Source organism: Quercus robur, chromosome 2 (assembly GCF_932294415.1).
Source record: "Quercus robur chromosome 2, dhQueRobu3.1, whole genome shotgun sequence".
In the NCBI taxonomy this organism is placed as follows: domain Eukaryota; kingdom Viridiplantae; phylum Streptophyta; class Magnoliopsida; order Fagales; family Fagaceae; genus Quercus; species Quercus robur.
The window spans coordinates 72,981,356-73,000,713 of NC_065535.1; the positions used below are offsets into that span (position 1 = coordinate 72,981,356).

Sequence of the window (19,358 nt, forward strand, 5' to 3'; positions counted from 1 at the left end):
ATCATTTATTGGGTAGAAAATACCAAAACAGATGCTGAGTTAGTATTACCGAAACATGATATACTTTCTCCCTATGGGTAAAAATCTCTCTCTCTCTCTCTCTCTCTCTCTCTCTCTCTCTCTCTCTCTCTCTCTCTCTCTCTCTCTCTCTCTCTCTCTCTCTCTCTCTCTCTCTCTCTCTCTCTCTCTCTCTCTCTCTCTCTCTCTTGAAAATAGGTTTCATCTTCAAGCTTTCAAATTGTGGCAAGATCGACCTGAATGTTCTATAAGCATTTTCCCCTAGGAAATTAAAGCAAACCTGGGAGTAAGGTTGAACTACTTTACTTAGACTACTTTACTTATACATTTCAAAGGAAGACTTGTACTTAGACTTTGAAAAGTATAGTTTCTCACGTTATGGTTAGACTATTAAACTTAGTCTAGTCCATTTATTGGTTGCATGAATCCAATAAGATATGTTGAAATTAGTCTTTTTCTTTATAATAAATCATTATTTTCATTCCCTTACTTGGAGTTGGTGGTATTGTTAGTCTTTTTTCTTCTTCTTCTTTTTTAAAGATAGTTTCAACATAGTCTTTAATCTTTATTCATTTATTGTGTTTTGGTCCTTAGAACATTCACATTAGTTTATGCAAAAATTTCTGTCTATTTTAATATAATATACCTTTTTTATTTTATATATTCACTTTTCAAATCACCTCATATCATATTATCTATTTTATACTGCAATTTTATCAAAATATTAATTTTCTTGATTTTTTAATTGTTTCTCTTTCATCACATCCAACAACTATCATTCATTCTCTTCTTTTGTCACGGGATATGTAAAGAAAAATAAATAAATGCAAAATGAATAGTGTTAGTGTAAATTTATATAATTATTAAAGCAAATTTTCAAATTTACATATCTTTAACTTGACTGATGTGAGTGATTTTGAGTCTTAGATATGTAAAATTGAGAAATTTTTTTTTCTTGCATTTAAGTGCAAATGCTCTCAGTGACAAGATTAAATCATCTTAACCCCAACCATTCCTCATAGTTTGATGCTTACATCAAAACTATGTTACAAAAAGACGTGATAGCAAATCTGGTTGATGTTAGGTTAACAACAAACTACTCTCATCATATTGGAATACATTACTTATATTACTGTGCACTTTTGGTGTGATGATCCTTCCACAAGTATAAGTTCTTATAAGGTGAAGGAGTAAAGGTCGGAGTTCAAGTCTCTAAGAAGGAACTTTACACACGGATTAGACTAAAGTAGGATTTCTATTTCGAATAAAGAGAAAAAAAAATTGCATTACTTATAACAAATTATGGTTTTACATCTCTTTATTATTGTAATTGTTATTTATTTTTTGAGTTATGTTTACTAATTACGATTTGGGGTAAATTACTTATTTGGTCCTCAACTTTTATGTTATATGTCAATTTAGTCCCTAAACTTTTAAATATGTCAATTTGGTTCTTAACCTTTTGATATTATGTCAAAATGATTTCTACCATTAGGTGATTGATGGAAAATGCAGACATGGCTAACATACAAAATAAAATATAATATTCTTGTCACATAAATTGACATCTAGGTGAGTTTGGCATTAGCTTTTAACTTTTAGTTTTTATGTGCAGCTTTTAAAATCTCAACTTTTTCCACTTTTTCGCACTTTTTAAAAAATTTTCAAAGTATAAGTATACTTTAGCACACTTTCAACAAATTTTTCAACAAAAAGATAAATGAGTTATTCCCAAATGAATAACTAGATTGCCACATCAGCGCACACACACTCTCTCTCAACAAAAAGATAAATTAGTTATTCCCAAATGAACAGCTAGATTGCCACATCAGCACACACACACACACACAAACACACACACACTCTCTCTCTCTCTCTCTCTCTCTCTCTCTCTCTCTCTCTCAAATAGGTTTCATCTTCAACCTTCAAATTGTGGGAAGATCGACCTGAACGTTCTATAAGCATTTTCCCCTAGGAAATTAAAGCAAACCTGGGAGCACAGTTGAACTACTTTCAGTAGAAAATTCAAAGGAAGACTTGTACTTAGACCTTGAAAAGTAGTTTCTCATGCAATAGCTAGGCTTCATCCTCTTTAACAAGGGGCCACCAGTTTTTAAGGCTTCATCCACTTTTAAGTCCTCTCTTCAGAGACCTCTAGCAATAATAATGTGCAACTCTGTCCTATTTGCAATTTGATTGGATCTATTTTAATTGCTTTTGGATTTTGTACTGTGATCACCCAAAAGTAGGGGTGGTAAAATCAACCCAAACCCATTTGCCAACCCAAATTCATTTGCCCACCCAAATCCACCCACTTAAATGAGATCCAAACCCACCCAATTATTAATTGGGTTAAATGGGTATTAACCCAATTAACATTAATGTTTATTGGGTTTTAATTGAGTACCCAATTAGACCCAATTATGATCTAACTATCATTTCTACAAATCACACAACTCTAAAATGCTCCAAAACCACTAAAATGATCAAAATACCCCCTCAACCTAAAAATGACCAAAATACCCCCAAAACCTAAAAATTACCAAAATAACCCCAAAACCTACAAAATACCCCAAAAACCCAAAAAATGACCAAAATACCACCAAAACCCAAAAAATAACCACCAAATTTACAAAATGACCAAAATACCCCCCAAAACCTAAAAATTACCAAAAATACCCCCAAAACCTAAAAATTACCAAAATACTCCCGAAACCCAAAAAATGACCAAAATACCCCTGAAACCCAAAAAATTACCAAAATATCTTCGAAACCTAAAAATTACCAAAATACCCTTGAAATCCAAAAAATGACCAAAATCCCTCTGAAACCTAAAAAATGGCTAAAATAACCCCAAAGCCTAAAAAATGACCAAAATAAGCCCGAAACCTAAAAAATGATAAAAATACCCTCGAAACCTAAAAAATGGCCAAAATAACCCCGAAGCCTAAAAATTGATCAAAATAATCTAGAAACCTAAAAATGACCAAAATACCCCCCTAAAACTATAAAATAACCAAAATACCCCACTCTTGCAAAACACATAATGCAAAGATACAAGAAAGTTTAATAAGAATATCCATACACATTCACTTAAGCAAGTACAAATGTTAAATACCCAAGCACAAAGTTTTCAAGCTCAAATTGAAATTTTATTGTCACCTACAACCTACAAGACAACAACAAACAATATTAGATAAAGAAACACATATTAGTGTCAACGAAGCCACACACTAATACGGTATACCAATAAATGGCCACAGGAATGACCAAGATTCAATCCCCCATAAAATTCAAACTACTAATATTAGTTATTGGATGATAGAATTTATTAAAATTATGAAAATCACCTCATTAATCAAGCAATAAAGATAGTACAATGAAAAGTCATTGTGGTCCTGATAGAACTGAAGGCAATAATGGAGTAGCAGCAACAATATGTACTTCTTGGTTTTCAACTCCACCTCTCATGTTTGGTGAATATGGATTCGAGAAGAAATAATCTAGGCTAGATTCAACATTCACAACACCTTCTAAGACCTTAACCACCATGGACATGGAAGGCCTCCTTGTGAAATCATTTTGCAAACACTACACTGCAACCCTTATCATATTCACAACTTTTCAACTCCATGTAATTTCATATCTTCACTGTACCTGTCAATCAAATCTAGCAATTGATCTTCCTCAATATTTTTCCTAAAAAGATGAAGAAGATGCATTTCTTCCTTTGGCTAAGAGCGATCCAAATTTCTTCTTCCACACAAAATCTCCAAGAGCACTACTCCAAGGCTATATACATCTACTTTTTCCATAATCATTGAACTCAACCATTCTGGAGCCATATAGCCAGGAGTCCCTCTCATAGTTGTCACAACTTGGCTTTGGTCATGGTCAACTAGTTTAGACAACCCAAAATCAAAGACTTTTGCATTAAAATTCTCATCTAAGAGGATGTTATGTGGTTTTATATCCAAGTGAACTATCTTCTACCTGCAATCCTCATTGCAAATAAGTTAGTCGCCTTGCAATTTCAAGGACGATCTTCTTTCTATGTTGCCAATCAAGCAACATCTCAGGATTTTGGTGAAATAACCCATCTATCTAGAGACCCATTAGACATCTATACATAAACAAGAAGCCTATGAAATTTCTCAACACAAAATCAATCAGTCTCACCTAATTGATATGATGGATGCTGCCAGTTGTCTCAACCTCTGCCAAAAATGATTTTTTGATATAACGGAAATCATCAAGACGCTTCACTGCAACTTTTGTTCCGTTAGGTAGAGTCCCTTCTAAAACTGTGCCAAATCCTCCTCCACCGAGCTTCTTATTGAAATTTTTTGTTATTGCTTGCAAATCATTATAAGCATATCTTGTGGGCAACCCTGGTACATGATCCAAATAATACTACTCAGCTTTATCTGCATTTTTCTTCTTCCAAAATAGTAAAGCACAGATTCCAACTAAAAGAAACATAAAAAGCAAAGATCCGAGAGTCTAGATCCCACTATTATTTGCTTATTCTTCTTATGGTTTTTTTGTTATCTAGGAGGATCTAAACTTAAGACATTTTGGACCTTAATGTATACTTTAAGGTTAGCATTATCTTGATCAATAGCCATCAGTGAAAACATTTGGGAGAGTAAATAGCAATTCCCTAATCTTTTGCTCGAATTATAAAAAGTAGCTTTGCATGAACAATCTTTTAAGCAAGCCTGTTTACAACTATCTAAATTTATATATTGGTGATCTGGATTTATACTTGAGGGGTCTTGAGTAAAGGGAAAGTATGTGATGTTCTGGAGCTCTAAAGAATGTGAGTTTTGGAAGCTTCACAAGACAAGGGAGTAATCCGGGAGCAGCCATGCTTAAAATACTTAGGTTTGCTTTCTTCGATGGGCTGAAAATAGCTTGTTGCATTTATAGGTCTAGGACAACTACACTGGCTGTTCGTACAAATACCATAATTGCCGCAAACTCTAGGGAAACCACAGGATGTAATATAAGTTTTGAAAGCATCATATACCTCCCCCCAATATAATATCAAACACTTTCAAGTGTCCATTGTCAGCCCCTAGTCTCATATACCGATTTGAGAAGTTTGTTGATGAAATAACCAAACTTGAATTTACATCGCTGAACATATATAATCTATCCTTTAGGAATTGAACATAACAGATATTATTTACTGTTAAAGTAAAATAGCGTTGGGGGGAATAGAATTGATATAAAGCAAAAAACCCTTGCCTAGTGACATGGAGCGAAAACAATCCCCCTAGACTAGTGAGTTGCTGCCCTGCCACCAATTTTTTCCCAACAAACAGCGTGTTAATTGGGTGAGCATAAGACTGCCAAATTGTTTCACTCTTGTCATCCAAGAGCCGGTTGCACATTTCGGTTAAGTTTAGGCCTGTCACAGATTTGGTTGATTCTTTAGTACTATAACTTAAGAATTGCTGCCGTTTGAAAACTGTAAATGATAAACTTCTGGTTGACTTTAATAACTTGACGAGATAAGTTAACGTAATTTCATGGATCCTAATTTAGAGCAAAGCAGAGGCCTTCGTTCAACTTAAGCTGCACGCCTGACATTAATAGAACGTCACCGTTTCAGTTAAGCGAAGCACTCGGATTGGAGTGCAATTCAATTCCAGTTGATTTTAGATGTTTTCCTTTTTTTCCCTTTTTTATTTATTTATAATTTTTTAGGAATTTTTTTTATAAGAATTTTTTAGGAAGGTTTAGATGTTATCTTGGAACAAGTTTGGTCAATATTTTATTAAAAAAGGAACTTTCTTTTCATAAACCCAAAATATATATATAAAACCTAAAAGAAGAAGGAGAAATAGAAATGAGAGGATGATTAAAAAAAATAAGTGCTACAAACACACCCAATTTTGCACCATACTAAGTAATTAACTTATTATGTAAGCGACATTATTTTCATATGAGACAATCATAGCCAATATTTTTATTACATGTGCGTTTGGTTTGCGCGTCCACGTCCTACGATTGTGTTTTCAGTTTTTTTTTTAGCCGCATTATTTGACTTTTCAACCAATTTTCAACCACATTAATGGGTCCAGTGCACTGTTCATGGGACCCACAAACCTCACTTTTCAGCAACTTTTTCATTAAAAATGAGTCCCACGGCACTATTTTCACATTTAAAAATTATTTTGCTTCAATATTTTCAGTTTTTAGCTGTATCCAAAAGGACCCTACATTAGAAATACAAAATAATTGTATTGCATTTCTTGAGAATAAGACATGAGATGCCTTTTTTATGTTTTGTTGATAATCTGCAATAATATTAAGAAGAGGATTTTGCTAATGTGCACACAATAATTTTCAATTTTGGAAATTTTTTCTTGAAAATTGAAAAAATATTGATAGCTTTTTCAATTCCCGAAAAAATGATTCTAAAAGTGGATTGAGTGCACACATTAACCGGACCCGAAAAGAAAAACAAAGGGAATACAAGAAGGGCAATCTTCCTTACAGACTGACTCGATGACATGTGGAAAATATTATTGGAAAAGAAAGACAGCCTAGATTGAACAATGTATCCAGCAGCTCATGAGCTACTAAATTGCAGCATCTACGAACCCAACAGAAAAGAACAAAAGGAAAAGACGTGGACAAAAGACAAATGTTATTTTATTTATTTATTTATTTTTAGATAAAGACAAATGTTATTAATATAAGAGGCATGTGATATGAATAAAGTACAAGTAGTGTGATTTGTACATATGTGTGTGCAGTATAAAAACCTAAAGTGGGCTTCAAGCCAATGAATCTCTATATATATTAACATATTATACACCAATCACAACTTAACTACTAATCTATATATATTAACATATTATACACCAATCACAACCTAACGTAATAGTTGAATGTTAAATTGGGTGTGTTCATAGACTAAAAATTTTGCTATCCAAACAAAACAAAATTTGCAATCCTATTTTCTCATTTAATCATCTCCCCCACTCTAGCCTGAGTCCCCTCACTCTCTGTGCTTGTTGTGTGGCTGACGACTCTCACCGTTGCAGTTGTCATGGCAACCATATTCCTTGGTAAAATACCTCATCTTGGCAGGTAGATTTTAAGAGAAATAATAGGTTCACAACATTTTCACAACAAATTATAAATAGTAAGTTGTTCAAATTAGAACTAATAACAACTTACCACCTATGTTTTGTTATGAAAGTATTGTGAAAATGTTGTGGATGTAGCACTTTTCAAATTTTAATATAGTTCATTCGTCTTCAAATATAAAGATATTAAAACCTTAGGCACTGTCATTGTAGTTGTCATGCCAATAATGTTCATGTTCTTAAAATATGTTAACTGAACAATAAGCATGCTAAACTTTTTCCTCTATGCAGTTTTACTGGAGCTATTGTAATTGCTTTTGGATTTTATACAGTAACATGGGGGCAAGCCAAGGACAAAGTCATGGCTGCTGACAACGTTCATAGCTTGGAATCATCCACCCAAAAAACCCCACTCTTGCAAAACACATGGTGCAAAAGATACATGAAAGTTTTATAATAATATCCATACACTTTTTTTTTTTTTTAGATAATAATATCCATACACATACACTTAATCTGAGAACTACTAAAATATTAAAAGCCCACTACTAAGGTTCCATCAACAATGTGGGTTTCAGTTAACTCAATTGGTAAAGTCTCTGATGGTTGTATAAGAGATTTGGAGTTCAATCCCCGCCTACACCAAAAACTGATTGGTGTCTTGGTTTGATGATAAAAAACTATCAATAGGAGCGGACGCCATAGGTTGAAACCCTCTCAAAAAAAAAAAAAAATACCATCAACAATGAGTAATTTTTACTTTTGGCACGTGGCGTCACACTACTCCCACCATCTTTGAAAAGGTAAGATTAAAAAGGCTAATGATGCATACCTAAAACAAAAAATTGTAGGACTACATAAAAAATAAAAAAATAAAAAAATTTTAAAAATTGCCACAATTGTTTGTGTAATAGGCTTTGAATGGTGGAGAAAAAACGATGGGTTCACATGAAAGTGACGGATAGTCAATCACAATCTGCCACATAGGATAATTATGGCAAAAGTCGTGACTTTTTATGTGGTAAGATAAAATTACTCTACCTAAAATATTGTACAATTTAGGCATGGTACATGAGAGAAAGCACATGATCATAGGATTAGGCTTAAATATCTATTATATGTTATAGTATTGAATACATAAATAAATAAATAAATATATATATATATATATATTTTTTTTTTGCATGATGCGATAGAATTTTAATCTATGGCATCTACTCTCTTATAATTGCTCTTTATCATCGAGCTAAGACACCAATCAATTTTTTGTATAGGCGGGGTTTGAACCTCAAATATTTAATTTAAAATAAAAACTTTATTAGTTGAGCTAATTGAAACCTACATTTTATTTATTTATTTTTTTATACAAGATAGAAATTTTACTCTAGCCTAATCTAAGTGTATATGTGTGTGAAACTCTATCTTAGAGACTTGAATCTCGACCCTTGCACCCCACATCCTACATCCCACAAACACTTATACTTGTGGAGTGACCATCGCACCAAAGTGTGTGATGGTACTTAGAACCTACTTCTAATATTGAAGGTTAATAAACTGAAATAATTACAAATTTCAAGATTATAGTTTATCCTTTGGCATTTTGCCTAGTAATCAAATTCCTTCCCTTGAGTTGTGATTCATCTCTTTTCTTTTCTTTTTTCTTTGTCCATATTGGTCAAATTTCATAAACTAGGGCATATTGCGCCAGTTTGAAGCTATAACTTTGAAAATGACATTTTCCTAATTATGGATTAGAATTTAGAATTTAGAATTAAGCTTATTCCTACATGCCAATCAATCTACTAACCAATTACAAAACCAAAAACAAAACCACAACTTATTCCCACATGCCAATCAATCATTCTTAAGTGACTTAAACCAGGATAGTTTGAATTAGATAGAAGATATATAAAATTATGAATAACATCTCATCAGGATTGCAACATTTGTACAAACTTACTAAAACAATACTATATATTATGCATGGGTCTTTAGGTAGAAATGCAACAATACGACAAATAGTCTACAACTTGCATTGAAATTTTAGTGTCACCCACAGGACAACAACAATATTAAATAAAGAAACGCATATTAGTATCAGTGGAGCCATACACTAGTACCAATAAATGGCCACAGGAATGACCAAGATTCAAACCCCCAAGAAATTCGCACTGCTAATATTAGTTATTGGATGATAGAATTTATTAAAACTATGCAAAAATTACCTAATTAAATAAGCAATAAAGATGGTATAGTGAAAAGTCATCGTGGTCTTGATAGAATTGAAGGAAATAATGAAGAAGCAGAAACAATATGCACTTCCTGGTTTTCAACTCCAACTCTCATGTTTGGTAAAGATGGATTGGAGAAGAAATAATCTAGGTCAGATTCAACATTCACAACACCCTCTAAGACCTTAATCACCATAGACATGGAAGGCCTCCTTGTGAAATCATTTTGCAAACACCATGCTGCAACTCTCATCATATTCACAACTTCAACTCCATGTAATTGCATATCTTCACTACACTTATCAACCAAATCCAGCAACCGATCCTACACAACATTTTTCTTGAAAAGATCTAGTAGATGTATTGCTTCCTCTGACTGAGAGCGATCTAAATTTTTCTTTCCACACAAAATCTCCAAGAGCACTACTCCAAAACTATAAACATCTACCTTTTCTTTAATCACTGAATTCAACCATTCTGGAGCCATATAACCAGGAGTCCCTCTCATGGTTGTCACAACTTGGCTTTGGTCATGGTCAACTAGTTTAGACAACCCAAAATCAGAGACTTTTGCATTAAAATTCTCGTTTAAAAGGATGTTATGTGGTTTTATATCTAAGTGAATTATCTTCTGCCTGCAATCCTCATGCAAATAAGTTAGTCCCCTTGCAATTTCAAGGACGATCTTCTTTCTATGCTGCCAATTAAGCAACATCTTAGGATTTTTGTGAAATACCCATCTATCTAAAGACCCACTAGACATTTACTCATAAACAAGAAGCCTATGATATTTCTCAGCACAAAATCCAATTAGTCTCACCAAATTGATATGATGGATGCTGCCAATTGTGTCAACCTCTGCCAAAAATGATTTCTTGATTTGTTTGAAACCATCAGGACGCTTCACTGCAACTTTTGTGCCGTTAGGTAGAGTTCCTTCAAAAACTGTGCCAAATCCTCCCCCACCGAGCTCCTTATTGAAATTTTCTGTTATTGCTTGCAAATCATCATAAGCATATCTTGTGGGCAACCCTAGTACATGATCCAAATAATACTCCTCGATTTCATCTGCATTTTTCTTCTTCCAAAAGAGTAAAGCAAAGATTCCAATTAAAAGAAACATAACAAGCAAAGATCCGAGGCTAGATCCCACTATTACTTGTTTCTTCTTTTTATGGTTTGTTTGTTGTCGAGGAGGATCTGAACTTGAGACATTTTGGACCTTAATGTAAACTTTAATGTCAGTATTATCTTGATCAATGGCCATTAATGAAAAAATTTGGGGTAGTAAATAGCAATTCCCTGCACGTTTGCTCGAATTATAAAAAGCAGCTTTGCAAGAACAATCTTTTAAGCAAGCCTGTTTACAACTATCTAATTAAACTTATATGTTGGTGATCTGGATCTATACTTGGGGGGTCTTGAGTAAAGGGAAAGTATGTGATCTTATGGAGCTCTAACAGAATGTGAGTTTTGGAAGCTGCACAAGACAAGGGAGTAATCCGGGAGCAGCCATGGTCAGGCTGCGTTTCTTCGATGGGCTGAAAATAGCTTGTTGCTTTTATAGGTCTAGGACAACTACACTGGCCTTTTGCACAAATACCGTATTTTCTGCAAACTGTAGGGAAAGCACAGGAATCAATAGATCTAGTGAAAAAATCTTGTACTTCCTGCCAAAACAAATCATACACTTTCAAGTGTCCATTGTCAGCCCCGAGTCTCATATACCGATTTGAGAAGAATTTTGAAGAAGGAAAAAGAATAATATAACTTAAGTCTCGATCTCTGGAGATAAATAATCTGTGCTCCAGAAATTGAACATAACTGATATTATTACTTGTATAATTAAAATAGCGTTGGGGAGTATTAGAATTGATATAAGCAAAGAACCCTTGCCTAGTGACATGGAGCGAAAACAATCCTCCTTGACTAGTAAGTTGCTGTCCCGGCACCAATTTTTGCTCAACAAGCAGCGTGTCAGTTGGGTGATCAAAAGACTGCCAAACTGTTGCACTCTTGTCATCCAAGAGCTGGAGGTTGCACATGTCGGTGAAGTTTAGGCCAGCCACAGATTTGCTGAAGATGTTTGTGGACCACACTGTAGTTCCATTAGCATCTTTTAACACCAAACCTTTTTCTGAAGTAAGCTGCAAAGTCGCATTAATGCTAACAGGATTCTCTGGGTTAGCAGACCATACTACTTTTGGACCTTCAGATTTCGAAATATTGAGAGAGTCGTAAGTAAGAGAGAAAATGGCAAAGAGATGACTGTTGCACGTTTGATTACAGATGAAGCCACAACCACAAGCACCAGAGTAAAAGACATTGGAGAAATTACTTAAGAGTATGATTCTCGCAAATGATCCATCATCGAATTTCACAGAATCAGGAGCAGAAAGACTGTTGGTCCATGAAGTAGAAGCATCTGCAGTAAGAAAATTGCCAGGCAGAGCTGTGACTAGGATTGGACAACAAGGTGAGAGAAAAAGAACAAGGTAAAGAAGAACAGCCCAGCTTGTACACATTGTCTAGAATCAAGAAAGGCCAAGTGGAGAAGGAAAGGGGGTTTGGTTGATTCTTTAGTCCTATAACTTACGAATTGCTTCAGCCTGAAAACTGTAAGTGATAAACTTCTGGTTGACTGGCTGACTTTAACAACTTGACGAGAGAAGTTAAAAGTAATTTAGAGCAGAGCAGAGGCCTTCGTTCAACTTAATTAAGCTGCACCCCTGACATTAATAGAACGTCACCGTTTCAAGTTAAGCGAAGCACTCGTAGCTGGAATTAATGCAATTCAATTCCAGTGGATTTTAGATGTTTTCCTTTTTCCTTTTTATTTTTATTTTTTTAATTTTTTAAGAAATTTTTAGATGTTATCTTGGAAGTTGGAACAAGTTTGGTCCATATTTTATTAAAAAGGAACTTTCTTTTCATAATCCCAAAAAAAAAAAAATATGTATATATATATATATATAGAGAGAGAGAGAGAGAGAGAGAGAGAGAGAGAGAGAGAGAGAGAGAGAGAGAGAGAGAGAGAAAGAGAGAGAAAATTAATAGAAGAAGGAGAAATAGAAATGAGAGGAAGATTAAAAAAAGAGTGGTAATACTATATATATACAAACTTTTTTACAACAAAATTTACAAATTACTGACGTGGTGCGTAGTTATCAGTAAATAAAAAAGTAAAGTTAATAGTGAGTTTAGATGAAAACTAATAAAAAGTTGACTATATCAACAGTTTGCAAAAATATTGTAAAATAATTTATGGTTGTAGTATTACTCTTAAAAAAATCAGTGCTACAAACATATCTAATTTTGCACCATGCTAAGTAATTAATTTATAATGTGAGTAACATTATTTTCACATGAGTCCATCATAGTAAATATTTTTATTATGTTAGAAATACAAAATAATTGTATTGCATTTCTTGAGAATAAGCCGTACATGAGATACTTTTTTTTTTTCTTTTCTTTTTTCATAATCTGCAATGATATTAAGAAAAAAAGGGAATACAAGGAGGGCAATCTTCGTTAAAGACTAACTCGGTATAGGTAAAGTTTAGAGAAAATCCAATTAGATTCTACAATTGGAGTTCAATTTTGTACCATGTATCCTAAATTATTTATTTTTTAAGAGTTTTATTTCTTAATTTTTAAGCCAAATGTGGGACCATATCATAAATATCCACCCAAATGAGTTATTAAGTATAAAAACCAAAAAGTATAGAATTAATGAACTGAAAAAAAAAAAAAAAAAAAAAGTGTATCACAATATCAAAAATTAGGGATTAATAAATAAAAAAAAATCTTTTAAATATAGACAATTTACATTTTCTACCTAATAATATTCTTACAAGATTTTTTAAAGAGTTAACAAAATATAAGAATGACTATATATCAATAGTATTTAAATTATATATATAATTATTATACTATGCATGCATCTTAATGTGTATCTTTTAAGTATATTCATGCATTTGCATGGGCTTACATGTTAGTACTATTAATATAAGAGGCGTGTGTGTAAAGTACAAGTAGTGTGATTTGTACAAATATATGTGCATGATAAAAACCTAAAGTGGGCTTAAAGCCAATGAAACTATATAGATTAACATATTATACACCAATCACAACTTAACATAATAGTTGAATGTGAAATTGGGTTTGTAAAAAAAAAGTGAAATTGGGTGTGTTCAGAGACTAAAAATTTCACTATTCAAAGAAAAAAAAAATTTGCAATCCCATTTTCTCATCTGATCATCTCCCCCACCCCAGCCCAAGTCTCCTCACTTTCTCTGCTTGCCGTGTGGCCAACAACTCTCGCCATTGTATTTGTCATGGCAATCATATTCCTTGGTAAAATACCTCACCTTGGCAGTTTTAAGAGAAATGTTGTGTCCACAATATTTTTGAAACACTTTCACAACAAATCATAAGTTGTTATTGATTCTAATTTGAACAACCTATAGGTTGTTCAAATTAGAATCAATAACAACTTATGATTTGTTGTGAAAGTATTGTAAAAATATTGTGGACGTAATACTTTTCAAATTTTAATATAGTTCATTCGTCTTCAAATACAAAGATATCAAAACCTTAGGCACTGCCATTGTAGTTGTCATGCCAATAATGCTCATGTTCTTAAAATACGTTAACTGAACAATACGCATGCTGAACCTTTTCCTTTATGCAGTTTGACTGGAGCTATTGTAATTGCTTTTGGATTTTATGCAGTAACATGGGGGCAAGCCAAGGACAAAGTCATGGCTACTGACAATGTTCATAGCTTGGAATCATCCACACCCAAAAGACCCCACCCTTGCAAAACACATGGTGCAAAAGATACAAGAAAGTTTTATAACAGGTAAATGTTAACCAATGTTTTAAGGGTATTGGTTTAGTAACTAATTTTAGAAATGTTTTATTGGGAGAATAATAAAACAATAAATATTGTTAACAACATTTTTATATTTCTCATGAAAGTGGTGTCAAAACTTTCCTATTATGATTTATCAACAAATCGTCCTAAAGGTATTTGTTAACATGACCCATTAAATATCCATACACATACACTTAATCTTAGAACTAATAAATATTAAAAGCCCACTACTAAGGTACCATCAACAATTAGTAATTTTTGCTTTTGGCATGTGGTGTCACAATACTCCCACCATCTTTGGAATGACAAGATGAAAGACTAAAAGAGCACTAGGATTGGGGTGTAAAAACTCGCTAGTTACTATTTTAGCAACTAGACCCTTAAAGTCATGCTCCATCTGGGTATGTAAACCCAAAATTTTTTTTCATCCTAGCTATAGTAAAGGTTGCATATATGCAACTAGAGCACTAGCATCCAGGGATGCCAAAAAAAAAAAAAAAAAAAAAAACTATTTTGCATCCTCAAATACTACTTTATCTATTTTATAACTCACCCTACATCACTATTTTTATTTTTACATACAACCCAATAAAAAAATAAACTGCCTAAAGTATTGTTTGAGGATAAAAAATAGTTTTTTTTTTTTTTTTTTTTTTTTACATCCCCCATTGCTAGTGCTCTAATGCTACATACCTAAAACAAAAAAAAAAAAACAAAAAAAAAAAAAAAAAAAAAAAAAAAAATTGTAGGACCACTTAAAAAAAAAAAATTTTGCCACAATTGTCTATGTAACAGGCTATGAGTGGTAGAGAAAAAGAGATGCGTTTATATGAAAGTGACAAATAGTCAATCACATTTTGCCACGAAGGATAATTATGAAAAAATTCGTGACTTTTTATGCGGTAATAGAATTACTCTACCTAAAATATTGTACAATTTAGGCATGGTACATGCGAGGAAGCACATGATCATAGGAATAGGCTTAAATATCTATGATATGTTATAATATTGATTTTTTTTTTTTTGGCATATGTGATAGAATTTTAATCTATGGCATCCACTCCCTCATAATTGTTCTTTATCATCGAGCTAAAACACTAATCAATTTTTGGTATGAGTGGAGTTTGAACCCCAAATATTAATTTTAATAATAAAAACTTTATTAATTGAGCTAATTGGAACATACTTCTAATATTGAAGGTTAATAAACCAAAATAGTTACAAATTTCAAGGTTATAGTTTATCCCTTGAAGTTTTGCCTAGTAATCAAATTCCTTCCCTTGAGTCGTGATTCATCTCTTTTCTTTTCTTCCCTCCATATTGGTCCAATTTCATAAATTAGGGCATATTGTGCTAATTTGAAGCTATAATTTTGAAAATGATATTTTCCTAATTATGGATTAGAATGTAGAATTTAGAATTAAGCTTATTCCTACATGTCAATCAATCTGTTAACCAATCACAAAAAAATAAAAAATAAAAATAAAAATTATTCCTACATGCCTATCAATCATTCCGAGGTGACTAAAACTAGGGCAGTTTGAACTAGATAGAAGATATATTAAATTATGAATAACATCTTAGCAAGGCATTTGTACAAACTTACCAAAACAATACTATATATTATGCATGGGTCTTTAGGTAGAAACGCAACAATACGACAAATAGTCCACAACTTGGATTGAAATTTTAGCGTCACCCACGGGACAACAACAATATTAAATAAAGAAACGCATATTAGTATCAGCGGAGCCACACACTAATATCAATAAATGGCCACAGGAATGACCAAGATTCAAACCCCCAAGAAATTTGCACTATTAATATTAGTTATTGAATGCTAGAATTTATTAAAACTGTGCAAATTACCTCATTGGTCAAGCAATAAAGATGGTACAATAAAAAGTTACCATGGTCCTGATAAAATTGAATACAATAATGGAGTAACAGCAACAATATGCCCTTCTTAGTTTTCAACTCCAATCCTCATGTTTGGTGAATATGGATTCGAGAATAAATAATCTAGGCTAGATTAAACATTCACAACACCCTCTAAGACCTTAACCACCATGGACATGGAATGCCTCCTAGTGAAATCATTTTGCAAACACCATGCTCATCATATTCACAACTTCAACTCCATGTAATTGCATATATCTTCACTATACTTATCAATTAAATCCAGCAATCGATCCTCCTCAATATTTTTCTTGAAAAGATCAAGCAAATGCATTGCTTCCTCTGGCTAAGAGCGATCCAAATTTCTACTTCCACACAAAATCTCCAATAGCACTACTTCAAAACTATAGACATCTACTCTTTCTGTAATCACTGAACTCAACTATTCTGAAGTCATATAGCCAAGAGTCCCTCTCATGGTTTTTACAACTTGGCTCTGGTCATGGTCAACTAATTTAGACAACCCAAAATCAAAGACTTTTGCATTAAAATTCTCATCTAAGAGGCTATCATGAGGTTTTATATCCAAGTGAACTATCTTCTGCCTACAATCCTTATGTAAATAAGTTGGCCCCCTTGCAATGTCAATGATGAACTTCTTTCTATGTTGCCAATCAAGCAACATCTCAGGATTTTTGTGAAATACCCATCTATCTAAATACCCATTAGACATTTACTCATAAACAAGAAGCCTATAACATTTCTTAGCAAAAATACCAATTAGTCTCACCAAATTGATATGATGAATGCTACCAATTGTCTCAACCTCTACCAAAAACAATTTCTTGATTTGACTAAAACCGTCAACACGCTTAACTGCAACTTTTTGTGCCATCAGGTAAAGTCCCTTCGAAAATTGTGCCAAATCCTCCCCCACCGAGTTCCTTATTGAAATTTTCTATTATTGCTTGCAAATTATCATAAGCATATCTTGTGGGCATCCCTGATACATAATCCAAATAATACTCCTCAGCTTCATTTGCATTTTCCTTCTTCCAAAATAGTAAAGCAAAGATTCCAATTAAAAGACACATAACAAGCAAAGATCTGAGGCTAGATCTCACTATTATTTGCTTATTCTTTTTTGTGGTTTGTTTGTTTTCTAGGAGGACCTAAACTTGAGACATTTTGGACCTTAATGTATACTTAGAGTAAGTATAATCTTGATCAATGGCCATCAGTGAAAAAATTTGGGATAATAAATAACAGTTCATAAACTTTTGCTTGACTTATAAAAAGCAGCTTTGCAAGAACAATCTTTTTTTTTTTTTAATACTAGATTGAAATTTTACTCTAGTCTAATCTAAGTATATATGTGTGTAAAGCTCCCTCTTGGAGACTTGAACTCTGGCCCTTAACCCCAACACCCCCACAAGCATTTATACTTGTGAAATGACCATCGCACCAAGGATGTGCAGTGATTGTAAGAATAATATTTTAAGCAAGCCTGTTTACAACTATCTAAATTTGTATGTTGGTGATCTAGAGGGGAAAATGGGCCTTTTCCCTTATTTTGTCCCTATTTTGAAATTATTCAGCAGAATGCCCCTATTTTTGAAATTTGATTTTAATAAAATCGAGTTCTGTATAAAACTCGATATCCTCAAAATCGAGTTATATGTATATTTTTAAGTGAAACTCGACATTAGTAATGTTGAGTTTCACTTAAATTTTCAAAAAAATTAAGTGACAAAATATACATAAAACTCGACATTGCTAATTTCGAGTTCTACTTGTAACTCAATTTTTATAAAATCAAATTTCAAAACAAGAACACAATGCTTAATAGACTATTTCCCCCGTGATCTGGATTTATACTTGGGAGTCTTGAGTAAAGGGAAAGTATACATGACCCATGATCAGAAATAATTACATCCGACTTGAATTGAAAGATTTATATTAAATATATATATATATATATATATATTAAAAAAAAAAAAAAAAACGTTATACACTGGAAAACTAAAGATGAATGTGGCTGGACCCTATCTTTTCCAAACAGTACAACCCAAAAAATCATACGAACTAGCTACTCGCTATATACACCACAAGTACAGACAGACCCATGTTTGGGCTTGTGGGGCTAATGGCCCCCCCGACCCAATGGAAAAAAATAGACCATGTATATTCTGCTTGAAATTGAATTTGGACCAAACAAAAAATAAACTTGGCCTCCCACCAGAAGATGTTGCCCTTAAATCCAAAAATAGCCCGAATGGGTTGGGTCCTGTGAAGAGTAAGTTTGAACATAAAGCGTAGTCTGTAGTAAATGGGTTGGGTCCTGTTAAGAGTAAGTTTGAACCTAATGCGTAGTCTGTAGTAAATGGGTTGGTCCTGTTAAGAGTAAGGGTACGTTTGGTAGAGTGTAATAGAAATTGTAATGTAATAACTATTCCTATGATTTAGCTTTACAGTTGTTTGGTTATGTTTTTATTACCTGTAATAATCATTCCATATGAATCTCTATTCCTTAAAATGAGGAATAGACATTCCTTATTAAAAGTGTTGAATCCCTATTCCCTTGCTAAACGTAATACGCTCTGCTTAAGCATAATTCTCAAAATTCCCAAAATCCCCCTCTACCCGCCTTCTCCAAAAATTTCTTTCTTCTTGCTCTGAACAAAAATCCCAAAATCCCTCACTACCTGTATTTTCTCCAAAACTTCTCCTTGCTCTGTTAACAAAATTTCCAAAATCCCTCACTACCTGCATCTTCTCCAAAATTTCATCTCCTTCCTAAATTTTTCATCTCCCTCCTCTCTAAAATTTTATTTTCCCGCTGCTAGAGATCTATTTATATGGGTACTGTCTTTCTTTCACCCTCAGTTGTTGCTCCCTCTTCTCAAGATTAGAAACAAAGATATTTGTATAGCTGTGAGGTTCTGTGAAGCAAAGATTAGGAACACTGACCGTGATCAGCCAGCAAGTCTAAAGTGAATCAATATAATATAAATATATATATATATATATATAAATCACGGTCAGCCAGAAAATGTAAAGAGAATCAATATAATATATATATATCACGGTCAGCCAGCCAATCTAAAGCAAATCAATATAATATAATATAATATAATATATATATATATTTTATCAAAAGGTTTTTATTTTAGCTGTGTAGTTTGGCATGATTTTTATTTCAGCTGTGTAGTTTGGCATCATATA

The 19,358-nt window shown here is 33.0% G+C and overlaps 2 protein-coding genes across 3 annotated transcripts in view; both read right to left on the minus strand.

Annotated features, from left to right (window-relative positions):
- LOC126714926 (G-type lectin S-receptor-like serine/threonine-protein kinase SD2-5) overlaps positions 1-11,813 on the minus strand; it is a 100,996-nt gene extending 89,183 nt beyond the window's left edge. Inside the window, exon 1 of the mRNA XM_050415342.1 lies at positions 11,487-11,813. The gene's annotated coding sequence lies outside the window, so the exon portion shown is untranslated. The remainder of the gene's footprint in view (positions 1-11,486) is intronic.
- LOC126714924 (G-type lectin S-receptor-like serine/threonine-protein kinase SD2-5) overlaps positions 1-19,358 on the minus strand; it is an 82,656-nt gene that overhangs the window by 22,644 nt on the left and 40,654 nt on the right. The gene's annotated exons all lie outside the window — the stretch shown is intronic.